The 19,111-nt window shown below is 44.9% G+C and overlaps 1 long non-coding RNA gene across 3 annotated transcripts in view; it reads right to left on the bottom strand.

Annotated features, from left to right (window-relative positions):
- Positions 1 to 18,729, bottom strand: part of LOC138809768 (uncharacterized) — a 53,442-nt gene extending 34,713 nt beyond the window's left edge. For all 3 annotated transcript variants that reach the window (XR_011366939.1, XR_011366937.1, XR_011366940.1), the window contains exon 1: positions 18,644 to 18,729. This is a non-coding gene — a long non-coding RNA (uncharacterized lncRNA). The remainder of the gene's footprint in view (positions 1 to 18,643) is intronic.
- Between the last annotated feature and the right edge of the window lie 382 nt (positions 18,730 to 19,111).

Here is a 19,111-nt window from a genome sequence, read left to right as displayed (position 1 = left end):
AACCTTAGCTGTTGTCCCCACGTCTCTCAGCAACTGTTTCCAACTTTCACGACTGGCCTCCAGCCCTCTCCCACCACTCTGCCGGCGAACTTGCCTCCTTGACTCGAAACCATCCAGGCCTCCAATCTTAACCTGTCCTCGTGTCCTACTGCTTTTGGAGATCTGTGTTGTCCTCTTCCCTTCTAGTCTTGCAGCCTGGACTGTCCTTCCTGCTCAGGGCCGTCCTGCCGCCATGTGTCAGTCCCACAGCTTCCTTAGGCCTCTTGCCTTCGCCTCTTCTCCCCAAAGCCTATTCATGTATTCTGCTCTCAACTCCGGTCTCTCTGGAGCTTCAGCCCTCTTCCCTAAGCATTTTGAGAGTAATCTGTTTCCTCATCTACCAACATGAACAGGGATTAAAAGTAAGTATTACAAATAGAATCTTGGAGATGAGTAATAAAAATGATAAATTATAAAGTGAAGTTTATTCCAGATATATGAGGGTAGTCAACATCTGGAAATCTACTCAGTACTACAGTTTAACTCATGAATACACTAAAAGAAAAATGAGATCATCATTTCCATTTGAGAGATGCCTAAAAAGCATTTAATCAAATCCAATATATAGATGTGTATGTGTGTGTGCACGCACGCACACACACGCGCATGGCGTGTGCATACGTACATGCACGCATGAAACAGTACAGGGGCTTGAACTCAGCACCTGAGCATTTTCCTTAATTTGTTCAAGGCTGGCACTCTACCACTTGAGCCACAGCTCCACTTCCGGCATTTTGGTGGTTAATTGACGATAAGAGTCTCTTGGACTTTCCTGCCCAGGCTGGCTTCCAATAGTGATCTTCAGATCTCAGCCTCCTAAGCAGCTAGCCCAAATGCAACATAAAGGAATTTAAAAATTCTTTTAGTCTACTCATTTAAACTAGGAATAGAGGGATAATTCCAAAACAGGACAAAGAACAAATCTGAAGCAGCAGGCAGCATCATCCTCCAAAACAAAATCTGCCTCATAGCTGCAGAAGGATGTCCTAGATTAGAGCAATTGTGAAACAGTGCATTATTTGGAAGTAGGTTCTAGTCAATGTAGCCATTAAAGAAAAAGTGGTATAATTATTAGAAAGGGAGAATTAAAAACTTAATTGACTCCAAAGCAAACCCAAAAATCAAGTAAAAATTACTCTAATTAATAAGAGAGCTTTTAAAAGCAGATGACTCGAAAAGCAATACTGAAAATTATATTAGCATTTCTGTTTAGTGACAACAACCAGCTAGAAAAATGTAGTTAAAAAAAAAGATTTAGCTCACAATTGCAACCAAAATATAAATGACCAAGGGATGAGTTGATAAACTCAGCACAATATCCTGGCTTCAATCCCCAGCACCACCTTGAAGAAACAAATAAGCAATATAATCCCAATGGAAAGAGTACAGGTTTTCAGACAGACAAGCTAACATCTTTTATAATAATTTTAGTTAATCAGGGGTCCTAGGTAGACTCCTTATTACAAAAATGTCTATCTTTCACAAATTCAACTGTATATTTCTCATCATGGCAGTCAAAATCTCAACTGAATTTTGAGTAAAAAATGATTAAACGAATCTAACACTAATTTGGGTGAGGATGTAAGAGAAAATTCATAAAAGTTGGAAACAAAGATTGAATCGGGGCAGGGCTTGCACATATGAAAAAAAAAACCAGTATACCTTAAACCCATAGTAATTGCTGCAGTAAGGTCCCAGTGTCAGAGTAAAAGGATCAAAGGAGCAGAACAGAAAATCCAATTGTCATTTCAAGTCAGCAGGAAAGGAATGTGCTATTCAGGAAATACTGCTAGGATAACAAGAAGACTGTTTGCTTCTGATTCTGATTTGATTTAGTGAAACACACAATTTTCCATATGTTAAAGATACTATATAACAGAAATGTTTACAGAAAAATGATATGATGCCTAGAATTTGCTTCAAAATACTAGAGGGAAGCTGGGCGGGATATTGATAAAACCATGTTAGTAATGGTTGAAGCTGGATGGTAGATAATATGTGTTTATTATACTATCTGCCTTCCTTTATAATGCTTAGAATTTTTCATAATAGAAAACTTAAAGCATGAATTAAGAATCCCAAGTAGGAAAACCTCTGTGTGTGCAATATGACACCCAAAGACAAATGCCCTTAAGATATAAATTGCTTTTTACAAAGCAATACAAATGTATCAGTCTTTGTAGTAATTGAAGAAGTATGAATCTTTTTAGAAATGAGATTTAATTTTCAGCCCTATAAGAATAGCAAGCATTAGCAAGAATGGTAATGCTTGAGGAAATATATGGTGGCAGGGAGAGAGGTGAGCTGTTCTAACTATTCTAGGGAGAAATTATCCATGTGTAGCAGGAGCTATTAAACCATGCTTATAGTCTAGGAATATGGCTTAGTGGTAGAGTGCTTGTCTAGCATGCATGAAGTCCTGGGTTCAATTCCTCAGTACCGCATACACAGAAAAAGCCAGAAGTGGCATTGTGGCTCAAGTGGTAGAGTGCTAGCCTTGAGCAAAAGAAGCTCAGGGACAGTACCCAGGCCCTGAATTCAAGCCCCAGGACTGGCAAAAATAAATAAATCAATAAACTATGCTTATTCTTGGACTCTATTCATTATTTTTTTTTCTTTTTGTGCCAGTACTGGGGCTGAAGTAGTCAGGGCCTATGTCTTTTGTTTTGTTTTGTTTGTTTGTTTTTTGTGCAGTTCCTGGGGCTTGAACTCAGGGCCTAGGTGCTGTCCCAGAGCTTCATTTGCTCAAGGCTAATGGTTTACTCCATGAGCCACACAGCCACTTCTGGCTTTTTCCGAATAGTTTTTTGGAGATAAGAGTCTCATAGACTTTTCTGCCTGGACTGGCTTCAAACCATGATTCTCAGATCTCAGCCTCCTGAATACCTAGGATTACAGGCATGAGCCATCAGAGCCTGGCTCACTCAGATTTTTTGATCATGGCTGGTGCCTTACTACTTGAGCCATTCCTCTAGTCTGGTATTTTTGCTGGTTAATTGCACATGGAGTTCTGAGAACTTTTCTGCCCAGGCTGGCTTTGAACTGTGATGCTAAGATATCATCCTTCAGAGTAGCTAGGACCCTAGGATGAGCCACTGGCACTCAGCTTCAATTCTATTTTTAAGAATTTTTTTCTCATAGATAAAAATGCTAAAACAATTTCATATAGTTATCTATACAGTCATGTTTATTAAACATTGTATATAGCATTGGAACACTGGGATGCATCTGCACATTTAAAAAGGCTAATATAAATTTATATTCAGTGACATGGAAAGAGATGCTATTGAATATAAAAAATCAGATTAGGGCTGGCAATGTGGCTTAGTGGTAGAGTGCTTGCCTACCCTGTATGAAGCCCTGGGTTTGATTCCTCAGTCCCACATAAGCAGAAAAAGCCAGAAATGGCACTGTGGCACAAGTGGTAGAGTGCTAGCCTTGAGCAAAGAAGCTCAGGGACAGTGCCCAGGTCCTGAGTTCAAGCCCCTGGACTGACAACAAAAAAATCAGATTGAAAGTATCCTACTTTCAAGTAGGATACTACTTCAAAACAATATATCAGAAAAGCATGTAGAAGAATATCAAAATGTAAATATGATTTTTCTGTGGGTAATGAGATTAAGAATTGGTTTTGCTTCCTTTTAAGTATTTCTATATTTTCAGGCTTTTAAAAATTGTTTTATTTGTTGTTTATGAGGGTTTTCCTTTTGCTTATTTATTCTTTGTTCTTTAGACAAGGTGTCATATAGGCCAGGCTGTCCCAGAACTTGATTCTCCTACCTCAGCCTCCCCAGTGCTAAGATTATAGACATGTGTCAACACACCCATCTGTACCTCTCTATTTTTGTTATGTTTTCACATAGAACTGATCTCTTCTTAGGTTTCTCCTTTAAAAGAAGTACCTGGAAAAAAAAAACTATCTTGCTGAGCACTAGTGGCTCATGCTTGTATCCTAGCTACTCAGAAGGCTGAGATCTATGGATCATGGTTCAAAGACAGCCTGGGCAGGAAAGTCTGCAAGACCCTTATTTACAAGTAAGCACCAAACAAAAACAAAAACAAAAACCAACAAAACAAAACAAAACAAAGTGGAAGTAGAGCTGTGGGTCAACTGGCATGGCACAAGCCCTGAGCAAAAAAAAGCTCAGGGACAGCACCCAGGCCCTGAGTTCAAGCCCCAGGACTGACAGAGAGAAAGAGAGACAGACAGACAGACAGACAGACACAGAGACAGAGACAGAGACAGACAGACAAAGAGACAGAGAGAGTACTACCTCTATATCTGTGAATGTTTATAGTTTTTCCTATGACTTTGAAAATAAACTTCTGTAAGTATGATAAAAATGATCTAGCTAAATTAAATGTAAAGCATAATTTAAGAAGAATTGGCATTGTTGTAAGACTTAGAAACAACAGTTTCTAATTCAAGAATGCTTTTTACATTTGTATTTTATAAGTTCTTTTGTTGGGCTCCTTGATAATGTTTTAAAATATCAAATGAACCTTGAATGCTTATTACTATTGCAATTGATTTTCCCCTTCTATTGGATTTTTAAGCTTCTTCTTGTTTTATATGGAGATGTTATTAACTTGCCATATTAATTTTATACTAGCAATCTTATAAAAAAATTGATAATACTCAATTTTTTTCTGTTGTTTCTCTTGAATTTCAAGTTACATAATCATATCTTTTTTTTTTTGGCGGTTGTGGGGCCTGAACTCAGGGTCTGGGCACTGTCCCTGAGCTTCTTTGGCTCAAGGCTAGCACTCTACCACTTGAGCCACAGTGCCACTTCTGGCTTTTTCTGCTTATGTGGTGCTGAGGAATCGAACCCAGGGCCTCATGCATGCAAGGCAAGCGCTCTACCACTGAGCCAGCTTCGCAGCCCATATCATATCATTTTACATTGCTGATAGTTTTACTTCTTGTGATCTAATTCGGTGCTTTGTTTCTTTTTCCTTTTTATTTCACTGCTTTAATTACTTCCTTGTCTAACTGTTCCTTACCAGTGGCAATCCTTGAATAGCTTTATTAATAAGCTATGAAATAATCTAAACAAAAAATAGGTATTCCGTAGTGATGGAAATAAAATGAATCATTAATATATAAAAGATGCCAAGCATTATGTCAAGTATTATTGATCTGCTTGCCTGACTGCCTGTTTGCTCTCTTCTTCCCTCACTCCCTCCCTCTTTCCTTCCTTCTTGCTTTCCTGCTTTCTTTCTGTCTTCCACCAGAGGTTTGAACTCAGGGCCTTGCATTCACTCAGTGTGCTTGCTTAGTGCTTTGTCCTTTGAGCCATACCTCCAGCCCATGTTTTGCTGGTTATTTTGTATTTTTAAAAATATATTATTTTATTATATTTAAGTGATTATGCAAAGGAGTTGCCATTCAACAAACCAGTTTGTTCAGGTTGAACCATGCTATTCCCTTTCACCATTCTCCACTAAGTCAAATTTTAAAAAATTCTATTGTTATTATAAAGGTGATGTACAGAGGGGTTACAGTTGTGCAAGTCAGGTAAAGACTATGTTTCTTTTTGGACACTGTCACCCTTTTCCTCACTCTCTCCTAATACTGGTTATTTTGGGGCTAGAATCTTTAGGACTTTTTCAACTGCATTAGTTTTGAACCACAACTCTCAGATCTCAGCCTCCTGAGCAGCTCAGATTATAGGGATAAGTCTCTGATGCCTGGATATCAGTCCGTTAATTAATTTTGGAACTGTTTCATTGACTTTCTAACTTACTTTGCTTATTTCTTTCTCCTCCTCTGCCTTCTCCTCTTTCTCTCTTCCTCCTCTTGCCTCTCTTTCTCCATCTTTGTGTGTGTGTGTGTGTGTGTGTGTGTGTGTGTGTTGTGTGTGTGTGTGTGTGTGTTGTGTGTGTGTGTGTGACATCCTCCACATCTCACTTTTTAGTGGTTGATTGGAGATGAATCCCACAGACTTTTCAGCCTGGGTTGGCTTTGAACTGCGAGGGTTATAGACTTGAGCCACTGGTACCCAGGCTTTCCTCCTTCTTATATTGTGAAAGAAACTCACTATATGGCTCAGGCCTATCCAGAACTTGCCATTTTCCCGCATCAGCCTCCCAAGTTCTGGAATAGGTAATTGTAAGGTCCGCTCCTGGATGATGAGCAGACTCCACTCTCCTCCCAGCAAAGTCTCCTCCCAGTTTCCTGCGTTACCTAGGCAACTGGCACATCTGGAAGAGGTCACATCTGCATCCACTGAGGTCACATCTGAATTTGATGTGGCCACGCCTTTCTCCACCCATACTCTAGATAAGGCCTAGCCCAGGCCCAGATGCTCTCTTTTCTAGCTCTTTTCTAGATCTTTTCTCTCTTCTCTTTTCTAGCTCTTTTCTAGCTCTTCTCTCTCTTTCCCAGCTCTCTTTTTCAGCTCTCTCTCTTTTCTAGCTCTCTCTCTCTTTTCTAGCTCACTCTTTCCCAGCTCTCTTTCCCAGCTCTCTCTTTTTCTTCTCTTTTCTAGCTCTTTTCTCTCTTTTGCCCAGCTCTCTCTTTCCCACCTCTCTTTCCCAGCTCTTTCCACCTTTCTTTCCCAGCTCTTTCCTCTCTTTTCTAGCTTTTTTCTCTCTCTTTCCCAGCTCTCTCTCTTTCCCAGCTCTCTCTCTTTCCCAGCTCTCCCAGCTCTCTTTCCCAGGCCTTTCCCCACTGTGTGGAGGACCAAGATGGCCTGGTGCCAGCCAGAACAATGAATAAACCTCCCCCTTACCTGAATACCACATGCATGGTGCTGTTCTTACTCGGCTACCTCTCTTTAAAAACCTAACAGTAATCATGTACCACCATACCCTGCTGAGCCTGTGCTTTAAATGCTAATTTTGTTTGTCCCTCATCCATTCTTTTGCTGCTAGATGCTCACAGGCCATTGTAGACCACAGGCCGATGGCTCCCCAAGTCTATGGCTCCACAATTGACCTTTCCCCAGAGCACTGGATTTTCATCTCCCACAACCTCCTGTACATGCTTTCTGGCTTTCCTGGAAGCATCTCAGATCTGGCACATTCACACTCCACCACTCATCTCTACTGCCAAATCTCCACTCATTTACTGAGCCACACATCATCTATCTACCCACTTCTCCCAGGGAAAGTCTCTTCCTCTCCCCTAATTCAGTACATGTAATCACCTAAGTCTTTCACAGGTTTATCTTCTAAATATTCATGTACTTCCTGCCTCCCCTACCACTGCTATGCTTCATAACTCAGACCTTCGGACACTTCCCTGCTTGGACTAGTGCTGTGGACTCTTAAACAGATAACCCTTCATTCCCCCACATTTATTGCCACTTTTCCAAACACAACTTCGATCTTATCATTTTCCATTGCCAACAGGGTGAGATCCAAGTTCCTGACAGGGTCTGTAGAGCTAAGTGGCCCACATCCACTCAGCCTCTCGTTGTCTCTGCAGCCTGTCTTGGTTACGCTGCTCTGGGAACACTGAAGTCCACCAGTAACAACTACAGCCCAACCTCTGGGTCTAGTTACCTGCATATGTTTTCAAAGAATGTGCTCATGATTGCTATCTACATATACAAAGACCTTTTCTGGTGTGGTTTTGAGCTAAGAGCTTTGTGTTTGCTAGGTAGGCATTCTACCACTTGAACCACACCTGCCCTTTGTGTTCTGATTATTTTTGAGCAGCCTGCGACTCTCCATAATGGTACTCCAAATAGAGCCCCTGTTTATGGATTTTTGTCTGCCTCTCTTGGTTTATTCCTTTCTTTTTGCTAGGGTACACTAATAACTCCCTTAAATAAGGTGCTGAATACTTACCTGTCTGAAAAATGTCTTTGTTCTACCCTAAGGCGAGATGGCCATTTGTGTGGGTATTGAACTCTGGGTTGATATTACCTTTTCTCTGAGGGCCTGTTCCCTCTATGTTTTAGACAATGCTGTTACTATGAAAAATTCTCGTGTTACTGTAATGTTCATTGGGATTTTATATTAGTTTTCCTTGGGAAGTTTTTTCGGGTTGCTCTCTTTGTTCCTGAAACTTATGGTTGACGCACATTGCTGCAGATCGATTTTTATTCTTTATTTTGGGTTGACTCAGTGGGCTCCTTAAACACCTTTACATCTCAGGGTTTCAAGTTTTCCCATATTTATTTAATCATTTTCTTATCCTCTATTTTCAATGTTCTCACTTTCTGGAATGCCAACCTTTCACACTCATTTTCTATGATCTCTTACATCTGTCTTCTTATTCTGATTTCTGCAATATTTCCTCAATGCCAATTTTCCAATTTTATTGATTTTTAAAAATATTCTGCTATCTGGAAGAGTTCTTTAACCTTATCTTCAATTCTCCTGAATATTATTTTTTGGCAGCCAGTTTTAAAATGTTTTAATTTCTGCACATTCTTTCTTGTCTTCTGAAGTTTCCCTTTTATTACAGTCTCTGTGGACATAGTTTTAGTTTTTGCCTGCTTTGTTTTGAGTTCTTGCTGTTCCTTACATTATTTCTATTTCCTCAGGGGTCTTTCCCCACCTTCATTTCTCTCAGCGTGATGATGTTGGGGACTGTCCTTGAGGGATGGTTCATCTCTAGCTATTCATATATTTAAGATAAGACATTGCCGAATGCTGGTGGCCTCCATCTGTAATTCTAGCTACTCAAGAAGGCTGAGATTTGAGGATCACGGCTTGAAGCCGATCTGGGTAGAAAAGTTCAGAAGACTCTTATTTCCAGATAATCAGCAAAAAGCCCAAAGTGGAGCTGTGGTTCAAGTAGTAGAGTGCCAGCCTTAAGCAAAAAAGAGACAGGGTCCAGACCCTGAGTCCAAGCCCAGTTTACAAAAAGAAAGAAGACAACATTGATTATTTGGGAACTGAGGCATATGGGTAAGGCTTTCTCACTAGCTAAACTTGGCTTTGGGTTTTAGTGAAAGCTAGCTCTGACATGGGGCTCTGCCCATTATCTTAAGAAGAAACTGCTTGGTTGGCAGGCTGCAGGAGAGAACCCTGGCTGCATTATATTTTGTTCAATGTAGGTATTAGCTGTTACATAAGTGGACTTTCACATAATCCTTCTGTTCTAGTAGCAGCTCTTCACTCTTTCTGCCACATCTGGCCCTTTGGTGACCACCTCTTGGGAGCTCCCTTCCTTTCCCACTCTCTTCTCTGAGAGTTCTAAGCTAATGATTCCTACATGGCCACCTCACACTTCCACCTGCCCTTGCTCTTCTAGAATTTGATGGAAGCTCTTCATCGGCTCATGGCTGTTGTAATGCTTTTTGTTTCCTTTTTTTCCTAAAAAAAAAAAAAAAACCCTCCTTTTACAAATACGGTGGGGTCTTGGAGGGGAAGTGGAAATGGAATATCTGTTGAATCTGTTTGAGGGATTGTGTCACTTCTGGCTAGGCTCCCATGGGCAGCAGTTGCTTAGAAATCATCTTTGTGTCCCTAGATCTGAGCACAGTGAATAGCCAAAGGTCAGTCAACTGTCTGTAAAATAGCACACAGAATCGAGCCTCTAGGTTCCTCTAATCTCTCATGCTTAGATCAGTGCCTAGAATGGCCAGGATACTAAAGGGCAACAAAAATCATATTCCATAGAGAAAAGACATTCTGTCTGGAGAGGAGGTACCACCGTGAGGGTAGGGGGTGGAGGTACCTGAGACTTTTGACAGCTAGAAATAGCAGTGACGTCTCATGTTGAAGAAATGACACCTGCTAGGCACTGGTAGCTCACACTTGTAAGTCCTAGCTACTCAGAAGGTTGAAATCTGAAGATTGTGATTCAAATCCAGCATAGGCAGGAAAGTCTGTGAGATTTGTATCTCCAATTTACCACCCAAAAACATCTGGAAATGGATCTGTGGTTCAAGTAGAAGAGTGCTAGCTGTGAGCAAAAAAGCTCAGGGATAGGATCTGGATCCTGAGCTCAAGCCCCAGTATTGGTGTGTACATGTGCGAGCACACACACACACACACACACACACACACACACACACACACACACACAAATTGAAACTTGGAGGACATAACCAGGAATTGTAGGAGATGCTCAGGTTCCATTGCTTATGTGAAATCACTTTTGAACATCCAGATCCCAATGACATAGCAGATTACCTGCAGAAGTAATGAGTTCTCACTCTGGTGGTGTCAGCACAGCTAGATAGTCAGCAACAAGAGTTACTGTAAGAAGAATTCAACTCATTGGCTGAGAGATTGAACTAGAATGGTCTCTACCTCAACCAGAATTAAAACATCCTCTTTTATAACAAACACTTGATAACATCCCTTTTACTATCTTGAAATGAAATAACAGGAAAGCCTAGATTTAAAAATAACATCAATATAAAATTCTAGTTACTTGGGAAGGGGAGATTGGGTGCATTGCAATTGGAGGTCGGCTTTGACAAGTTTTCAACATTCCATCTCAACCAACAAAAGCTAGGCACAGTGGCAAATGCCTCTTATCCTGCCTACATAGGAGGCTGACATTAGGAGGATCACAGTTCTAAGTCAGCCTGGGACCTACTTGTGTGTTTGCCATCCTAAGTACTGGGAAATATTAATAGAAGAATCATAGTTTATGCCTGCAAGTGCATAAATAAGTCAAAAAGGGCTGGAGTTAGGATTCAAGCGGTAGAGGGCTGGCAAAGCAAGTACAAGACCCTGGGCTCAGATTCCAGTATGGTTTAAAAAAACCAAAACTCCTTTCTAATTACTAAATAGATAGCATTTGTACAAAAGCCCGGCTATGTGCCTGTCTCACCCCTTATGTACTCCTTTGAATAAGCAGTGCCTGGTATGGTGCCAGCACACAGCAAGTGCTCAGAGATTATCAGTAAAATGACTGAATATGAAGAGCAGAGAGATTGACTTAAAAATATGCCCACATCTGCCTCTTCATCAGATCATTCTCTAGGCCAAATTTTAATGTGTATACAAATTACTTGATGCTTTTGATCACTAATCATACCCAGATATATCCTATGCCATTGGCTTCCAAACTTTCCTGAGTATTACAATCACCTAGAGACCTTTAAAATTCCTATTTATATTATTTAAATCAGTATTGTCTAGGAGAGGGAGGGTCAGTATTTTTTCAAAGATCTCTGGAGGACTCCAATATGAGAGATGTCCAGGAGAAAACTTAAACAGGGCCATCTCTGTCTTCATCAGTGATGTTTCTTATCCCTGGGTGCTCATGTGAACTACCTGGGGAGTTCTTAAAAACTACTGATGTCCGGGCCACTCCCATAACAATTAAAGCAGAATCTCTGGAGTTGGACCTGAGTATTTTTAAAGCTCTCCAGTAATTCTAATAGACAAGATGGGAACCATTGTCTTCAGGCTTTGCCTCCAAGGAATGGCCACAGATAGGAGGAGGAATCATGAATCCAAAATGAAGAGCAGGTACACAGCCAGCCAGCCCTGAGTCCCCATCCTCCAGTGCCATGTCATATAATCTCAGAGAGGTTAATTTAACCTCATCTTCAATATGAGATTCAAAATCCCTTTTTCTCTATCTGACCCTTCCCCCCATCCCCATCCCAACCTTGGTTTCAACGACTGCTGATCTAAGTCACCACAATCTCTGTGGAATTTGGAAAGGTGGCCATAGAAGCACCAGGCCTCACCTTTCTCCTATGTGGTGACCGCTGGAGTCTTCACGGATCAGGCTGGCTGCCTGCAGGAGATGTCTCTAGCTTTTGTAAACAAACTCCCAGCTGTAAGCCCAGCTAGGGAGCAGATGGTTTAGTAGCAGCCAGGCCACCAAAGGGGAAGCCATGAGGACCTGCATTTGCAGCAGACTGAGAGGTGGAATCAAACACAACCCCTGCAAAGCAATCTGGCCTGCAGCCTGGACTCTACATGGTGGGCTGGTTGGCCCCACACAGGGACAGGGCACACCTGCTGTTCTGAGCACACACCACAGTGCTGCCACCTGACCCAGGGCAAGGAGCCTGCAAATTTGCACCAGCCTCTTTCCTCCTGCTTGGTCTCTGTGCGTCTACCCAGGAGTTGAGAGAAGAGCACGAAATAAACACAAAAATCTTCAGTTCAAATCTGGCCTGCTGCCCCTGCTTGCCTGAGCTTGGATCTCAGTTTCCTCTGCAGTTGTCGTTATTATTTTCTGTTTTATCAGCACACTCCTGTCCCTGGAGCCAATAGAAACTCTAAGCTTCATGGAATGAGGTCTGGGGTCTGGGAGGACACATTCCAGTATGGTTCTGGGTCCTAAGTACTGGGAAATTTGGCACATATGTATATTTTAAAATACAGTTAGGGGCTGGGAAGGTGGCTCAGTGGTAGAGCACTTGCCTTGCATGCCTGAGGCCCTGGGTTCGATTCCTCAGCACCACATAAGCAAAAAGAAAAAAGACAGAAGTGGCGCTGTGGCTCAAGTGGTAGAGTGCTAGCCTTGAGCTGAAGAGCTGAGGGACAGCGCCCAGGCCCAAGTTCAGGCCCCACTATTGGAACCCTCCACCCCAAAAAATAAATAAAATAAAATAAAATATATTTAGCCAGGCATTGGTGGCTCACATCTTTTATCGTAGCTATTCAGGAAACTGAAGTCTGAGGATTAAGGTTTAAAGACAGCCTGGACAGAAAAGTCTATGAGACTCTTATCTCCAATTAACCAGTGAAAAGATGGAAGTGGAGGAGGTAGAACACCAGCCTTGAGCAAAAATCCATGTAAGAACATGAGTTCAAGCCTCAGTACCAACACACACACACACACACACACACACACACACACACACACACACACACACACACACACACACACACACACCACTGAGTATTTATCTGACATTCAAATTTAGGTATACTTGCTAAATCAAGCAAGCAACTCTATAGGAAAGGAAGAAAGGAAGGAAGGTTTGTTTGTTTGTTTTTTATCATAGCAAGGAGCTGGAAAAGCCAGGACTGATGAGAGAGAGCCTGCTGGTTGACCAGGCTTTGAACTGGATTTCAGGACTCTGAAAAACAGTTGGCAAAATAACACTTCTCTGTCCCCAGAGAATCTTCTAGAAGATAACTTTGGCCAGTAAAGTCCAGCTGAGGTGGTGTGAGGATGGATCTTGACACAGGTCTACCATGCCACCAGCTATTCATTCCAAAGGACAGAGTCAACGTGACTTCCCCTGATTGCTGAGGGTACATGGAGGATTTCTGCCTTGGAATCCTCTTCTGGGCAGAGGGGGCCTTTTGTGACTCAGATATGAGTCCTTGAGGATTCATAGAACTATGGTACTGAAACAACTTTCAAGCTTATTCAACCCCTGTAATTACTGCCAAGAAGCCTGAGTCTAGAGAAAGAAGAGTCTGTCCAGAAAACACATAGCCAGGAAGGAGCTGTGTTGGGCTGCAGCCCAGGTCTTCTCACCCAGCTAGCCAGCTCAACCCCATTCTCTTGGACCCATCCTGACCTCCAGAATAGCAATGCTAGTGATTTCAAATGCAGATCCATTTACTACTTCTACAGTCTAGAACCAAGATGTGTCCAAAGGGTTCTTAGATTCTGTCCAGTTATATCACAACCAGAAGCAAAGCTGGGGAGAATTCTGCTCTCCAAAGGGCAAGACACCTTCCAGGTGTCTGGAGACAGCTGAGTTGCCTGAGCCTAGCCTCATTCTGAGTTGCTGCAGACATTACAGGGTGAGCATACCCTACAGAATCAGGTGACCTGCCACACAGATGGATCTGGATGGTCTTGGCTTCCACTTGGCTTTGGTTTCCTCATCGGTAATGTAACTTACACACTGGTATCATGAAGATGAAATGAAATTGATCACAGAGCCTGAAGTCTAAAATGTTAAGGACTTCCTTGACATCTTTAATTTCAAGGTCCTAACCATGAGTTTCCCTTCATTCTCTAGATACGCACCTCCCATACTATGAGGAACACTCCCCCATCTGGCTAGTTCCCCTAGCAACTAGGCCAGCAGCATTCCCCCTGATCTTCAGAATAGTGGACTTTACCTTTCTAGCCAAACAAGCTACTCACAATTTCCTATAGAAACCAGGGACACCCACTCTCCTGTCCCCATTAAACCTGCCTCCCTATAGTTCCTGCTGGTGCAATCCTTGTGACCCTGCATGGTATGTACAGTTTTCCAGGTTGTGAATCAGTATGACTCACAAACTACTGTCCAACATATCTGTCCATTGTCAAGTGTCATGAGCTAGGCCATCATACAGTTTATGGCAGGGGATCTTTCCTTCACAACAGGGTGCCTAATAGGGGGCCAGAACTTAGTTAGATTGTGGAGTCTAACACTAAATCCTCAGCCTTCTGGGATGGGATTCACCTTCTACTGGCTTCTACTTCTCTGGCATCTGAGTTTCCATTAGTGGAAGAGCAGTAGAACTCAGACAGCAAGTGACAGGATTTGGTGTTTCCTAGGGATCTCAGGTTTAACAATACCCTCCTCCTGCCCCTATGGCATACTTGTCTCCATGGTGCCTCATCCAACTCTAACAACTGTCCATGAGGAGGACAGTCTGCCAGAAGGTGAAATGACTGGTCCCAAGGTCACATCGGCAAGAGAGAGGGCAAGGTGAGTTTCACACCCCTTCTTCAGAATCAGCGCCACCATATTCCTGTGGTCTTTGGGGAAACAGAAACACTGCCCAGAAACAAAGTCCTCCCACTTTACCAACTTCACCCTCAGGAAAGTGGTTAGAAGAAACCTCTAGACTGTGAGTGCCCCCCACCCTGGCCCCCAGGCCTACAGAATCCAAAAGTGGGCCTCAAACCTCAGGCCTTCTGAGAAAGCTTTGCATGGGGAAGAGAGCACAGTGGGACTGTCTTCTTTGGGCCTGGGGTCCATCTGATGGAGCATGGTGATCCAAAGACCTTCTGCTGGTCTTAGGAACACTTCAAGCACTTTGGCCCCAAGAATAAACTTTATAACAATTACCATTTTGCCACAGACATCCCTGTTTCCTATATATAGTTTTAGATATATAGGCGCTAAGGCTGCTATCTAGAGCTCTAAGCTGGGGGTCAAGACCAATGGCTTTGGCTGGCCTGGAGCTCTTCCTTACACATGTTTTCTACAGGCAGCTCGCTGGCTCAGAGCTGATTTCTAAATACTGCAGCCAGGGCTTCTATCTATAAGGACAGACTGAGATCCTGGCAGGAAGAGATCTTGACCAGGAGACAGAGAAGTTGTTACTAGACCTGGGTCAACCTTTCCCATCCCCTAGAGTGCCTCAGCCTCTCAGAACCCTCAGCATTTTAGTGCACAGAGGAGCCAGTTCTCCTAGCAAGGTTGACATCAACATTTCAGAGGTTAATACAATGTTGTCCAGGAACCCTCAGAAGAAGCCATAGCTTCAGAGTTGGCTTCTTCTAGTCCCCATTAGGCAGATCGAAAAAGTGAGGTACTGTATGAGGACTTGTTTAATTAGGAGGTTAGCACAAGGCTGAAGGGTGCATTTGAACTCTCATGTTGAGAGATGGTCATGAGACCATGACGCTAACAGAAAAGGAGAACCACAGTGGCCTGGTCTCTCTCTGGGTGTCCAGTGCAATGTCATGTGCGGATGCCAACAGAATGGAGCCCCTCCCCTTCTCTGCCTGTCCTCCCTGAGGTCTCTGCTCTGAACAACAAAGGAGAGGCCAGACTCATATACATGGGGCAAACATCCCTGTACCTATTTGACCTTGGCCAGTCTCCCCTAAGGCCACAGCACAGATGTTGCCCAGCTAAGCACAGAGGGAAGCCAGCAAGCCAGGGAAGTTTGGAACAAAGCCAGGAATGGAGCTAGGCAGATGTCAGTAGCTTAGCACTTCCAGAGAACTGAATTTTGGTTGAAAGACCATGGGGAGGGCACTGTCCTTCAGTGGAATGCATATCCTATTGTTGTTTGCATATTTGTCCATATTGCTACGTGTGTGTGTGTGTGTGTGTGTGTGTGTATGTGTGTATGCACATGCTAGTCCTGGGGTCTGAACTCAGGACCTGGGCACTACCCCTGAGCTTTTTTTGCTCAAGGCTACCTCTCTATCACTTGGGCCACAGCTATGCTTCTGGCTTTTTGGGGAAGTTAGTTGGAGATAAGAGTTTCACAGACCTTCCTGGCTAGGCTGGCTTTGAACCAGAATCCTCAGATCTCAGCCTTCAGAGTAACATGAGCCACAAGTGCCTAGCCATACTGCTACTTTTTTTTTTTGTTGGTCATGGGGTCTGCATTCTGGGCCTGGACGCTGTCCCTCGGCTCTTCAGCTCAAGGCTAGCACTCTACCACTTGAGCCACAGTGCCACTTCTACCTTTTTCTGCTTATGTGGTGCTGAGGAATTGAGCCCAGGGCCTCAAGCATGCAAGGCAAGCACTCTACCACTGAGCCACCTTCCCAGCCCACTGCTACTTCTTTAACCTGGTCACAATACTTCTTTGTGTTATGGGTTGGGAGAATAGCTATTTCCTTGTATGCCTTGGAACCCAAGGAAACAGAATTTCTTGGGAGTTGGGCTTAGGTTTCCACCCTATAAAATAGAAGTGCCAGTAGACTAGAATGGCCATTTCTGCTTCCCTTGTCACCAGCCTGGGGACTTTTCCTCTTCTCTTTCTGGTAGCTCAACAGCAGGCAGAAAAACATCTGCTTTAGAGAAAAGGCCATTTTCTGCTGACAGTGTGCCTGTGTGCTCCAGGCCTCAGGGCTACTATAAAGAGACATCCTTTTCCCCAAGCTCAGACCTTCCCCAGCACGTTGACTTCATAAGGACAGATAATATCTAAATCTGCCCCTGGGTTGAATCTGACAAGGTTGGCCCAATCTCTGCTGTCTGAAAATGGAGAATTTTTACCGAGAAATGGGCATGTGATGCCCAAGCAGTGGAAAGGGTCACAATTCTGTCTCCAGCTGCCCAAGAAAAGGTCTCTGAATTGAGAGAGGTGATCACTCAATCTTGAGACATTCCCACAGATCTTCTCTGCTCTATGTGAAGGAGATAGTATGGGGACAGTGTTTCTGAGTGTGGAGGACAGAGGTCCAGTGGTGCCAACTGGTATTTATCAACTCAAAGAGCCCAGGAATGGAAGGAGTCATAGGTAGAGTTTCTGTCTACTGGGTTCCTTGCTGGGATATGGCTCTGAGTGGTCTCCAAGCTTTCTAGGTGGCCATAACTTAGTGTGTGGTCTATATAGAGCCCTCTAGCCACCCCCCCCCACAAAAGACTTCTGGGCAGCCTAGGGCATAACTCTGAGGAGAACTTACTCATACATCATTCTCTGTAGAGCCCCCAAAGGCATCTGAACCTCTGACTGCTGCAGGAAGTGGAGAGGAGATGGGAGACTCACCCCAGTCCCTCCACCTTCATGAGAGTTAGGAAAAGAGACAGAGAAAGGGCCATGAGGATGTCTGGAGAGGGATGGTAGAGATCACTTGAGTTTCTAGAATCCAGAAAATCCTAGACTCCCTCTCACACCTCCCCTCCTTCATGCTTTCTGAAGGCTGTCTTACATTTTGAGAAAACAATCTAGCTTTATTCACTTTATTCAGTGAACTGAAGTGGGAAAGGGGAGTTTGTGGCAGGGTTGTAGCATCCAGAAAGCAGAAGTGAGGATTTGATGTGTGTGTTGGGGGGCGTGGGGCAGGAGGATGGCCTAGGAATGGATTCTGGAATTAGTTAGAAGCTGAAAAGGCTAAAAGCTGGGGGTGGGGGGCTGGGTCTCCACCCAAGGGACCACAGTGGGGTGCTCACTCAGTCTCCGAGCTCAGCGGCCAGGGAATGAGGCTGTGGTGCCCCCAACAAGCTGGGAGCTGTCCGCGCCGTGGTGCTGAAAGCTGCAAGCGCCGGCCTCCAAGGCCACGAGCAGCCAGCGCAGCTTGCAGATCTGTCCCAGGTGAGAGGGGGCAGCTAGAGAGGGATTCCCCTCCGGATCCCCTCTTCTCCACGCAAGGAAAGGTACAAGATGGAGTTGGGACAAGAGGGCACTTTGAGCTTTGAGCAGTGTGTAGCCACCCAACGCTGTGGTCGCAGCCCAGCTGGAAGTAGGTTGCAATCTTGGCCAGTGGTCAGGAATGAGCAGAAAGGAGATCCTAGACCTAGGGAGGGTCCCTAGCTCACCTACACTGTGGGCAAATACCACCTACCACCGGTGCATGGCAAGGAGCAACGCACGAGGTGTGCCCATGTGCACTCGTCCAGAAGACTTTAGCGGGTGCATGCAGACTCTTGGACGGGCGAGGTTAGGCTCCCAGAACCCACACACGAAGCACACGCAAGCGGTCCCCTGCATGCTCCCTGCACAGGGACGCAGGCCCCCCTCAGGCTGCAGACGCTCCGCTGGGGCTTCCCATCACCCTGGCCTGGCCCGTGTGGCCTGGATGTCCCTCCCGCTTTGTTTCTGGGCCTCAGAGGGAGACCTCAAGGGAGGCACAGCCGGTGGGAAGCCCCAGTTCCAAGCCTGTGGCCAGGAAAGGTGCTCAAGTGGAGCAGCCAGCTCCTACGCCCAGAAACAGGGGGATGAGACAGATCGGGGGAGGGGGTGCTGGGGGTGAAGTCTCAAACACCCCTGTTTCTTTCCCGGACTCCCAGTTAGGGTGCCAGGACATGAGAGGAGTACGTCTCCCTCCCAAACTGGGGACACCCGGAGGACTAGCGCGTACCTGTGTGTGGGGAGGCCCCGCGTGGAGCCCCCACAGAGAATCCGGACCTGCTGGCTCCTCTGGGTCCCCCTGGACAGAGACGAGCTTCTTGGGGTGGGGGGGGCGGTGGGCGAAGGGGGGATACCCTGCTTACCCTCCACACCGCCTCCTGGATGACCGAAGGCCACGGAGAAACTCCGTCCAGGCAGCGGGAAGTTGCCGGTGCTCAGGTGCTGGTGGGGGGCTGGGGGGTCCGGGTCCTGGGCTGGGCCAGGGCTCCCGCGCCCCCCTCCCCGAGCCCCGCGCCCCCAGTCCCGCCGCCCGCGCCTCTTGGCCGCGGTCCTCCCTCCCGCCCCGCAGACTGCGCGGAGCCTGGGAGCCGGGAGCCCGCCCGCCCTCCCGGAGAGTCTGCTGCTGACCTGCATTGACGTCATTGCGTCATTAGGTTTCCCCTGGAAACACTGGCTCGCCCAAAATAGTAACACATTA

This window comes from Dipodomys merriami, unplaced genomic scaffold (genome assembly GCF_024711535.1).
Source record: "Dipodomys merriami isolate MVZ:Mamm:240054 unplaced genomic scaffold, mDipMer1.0.p SCAF_5, whole genome shotgun sequence".
Classification (NCBI taxonomy): Eukaryota; Metazoa; Chordata; class Mammalia; order Rodentia; family Heteromyidae; genus Dipodomys; species Dipodomys merriami.
This window is presented reverse-complemented; position numbering and strand designations above follow the sequence as displayed.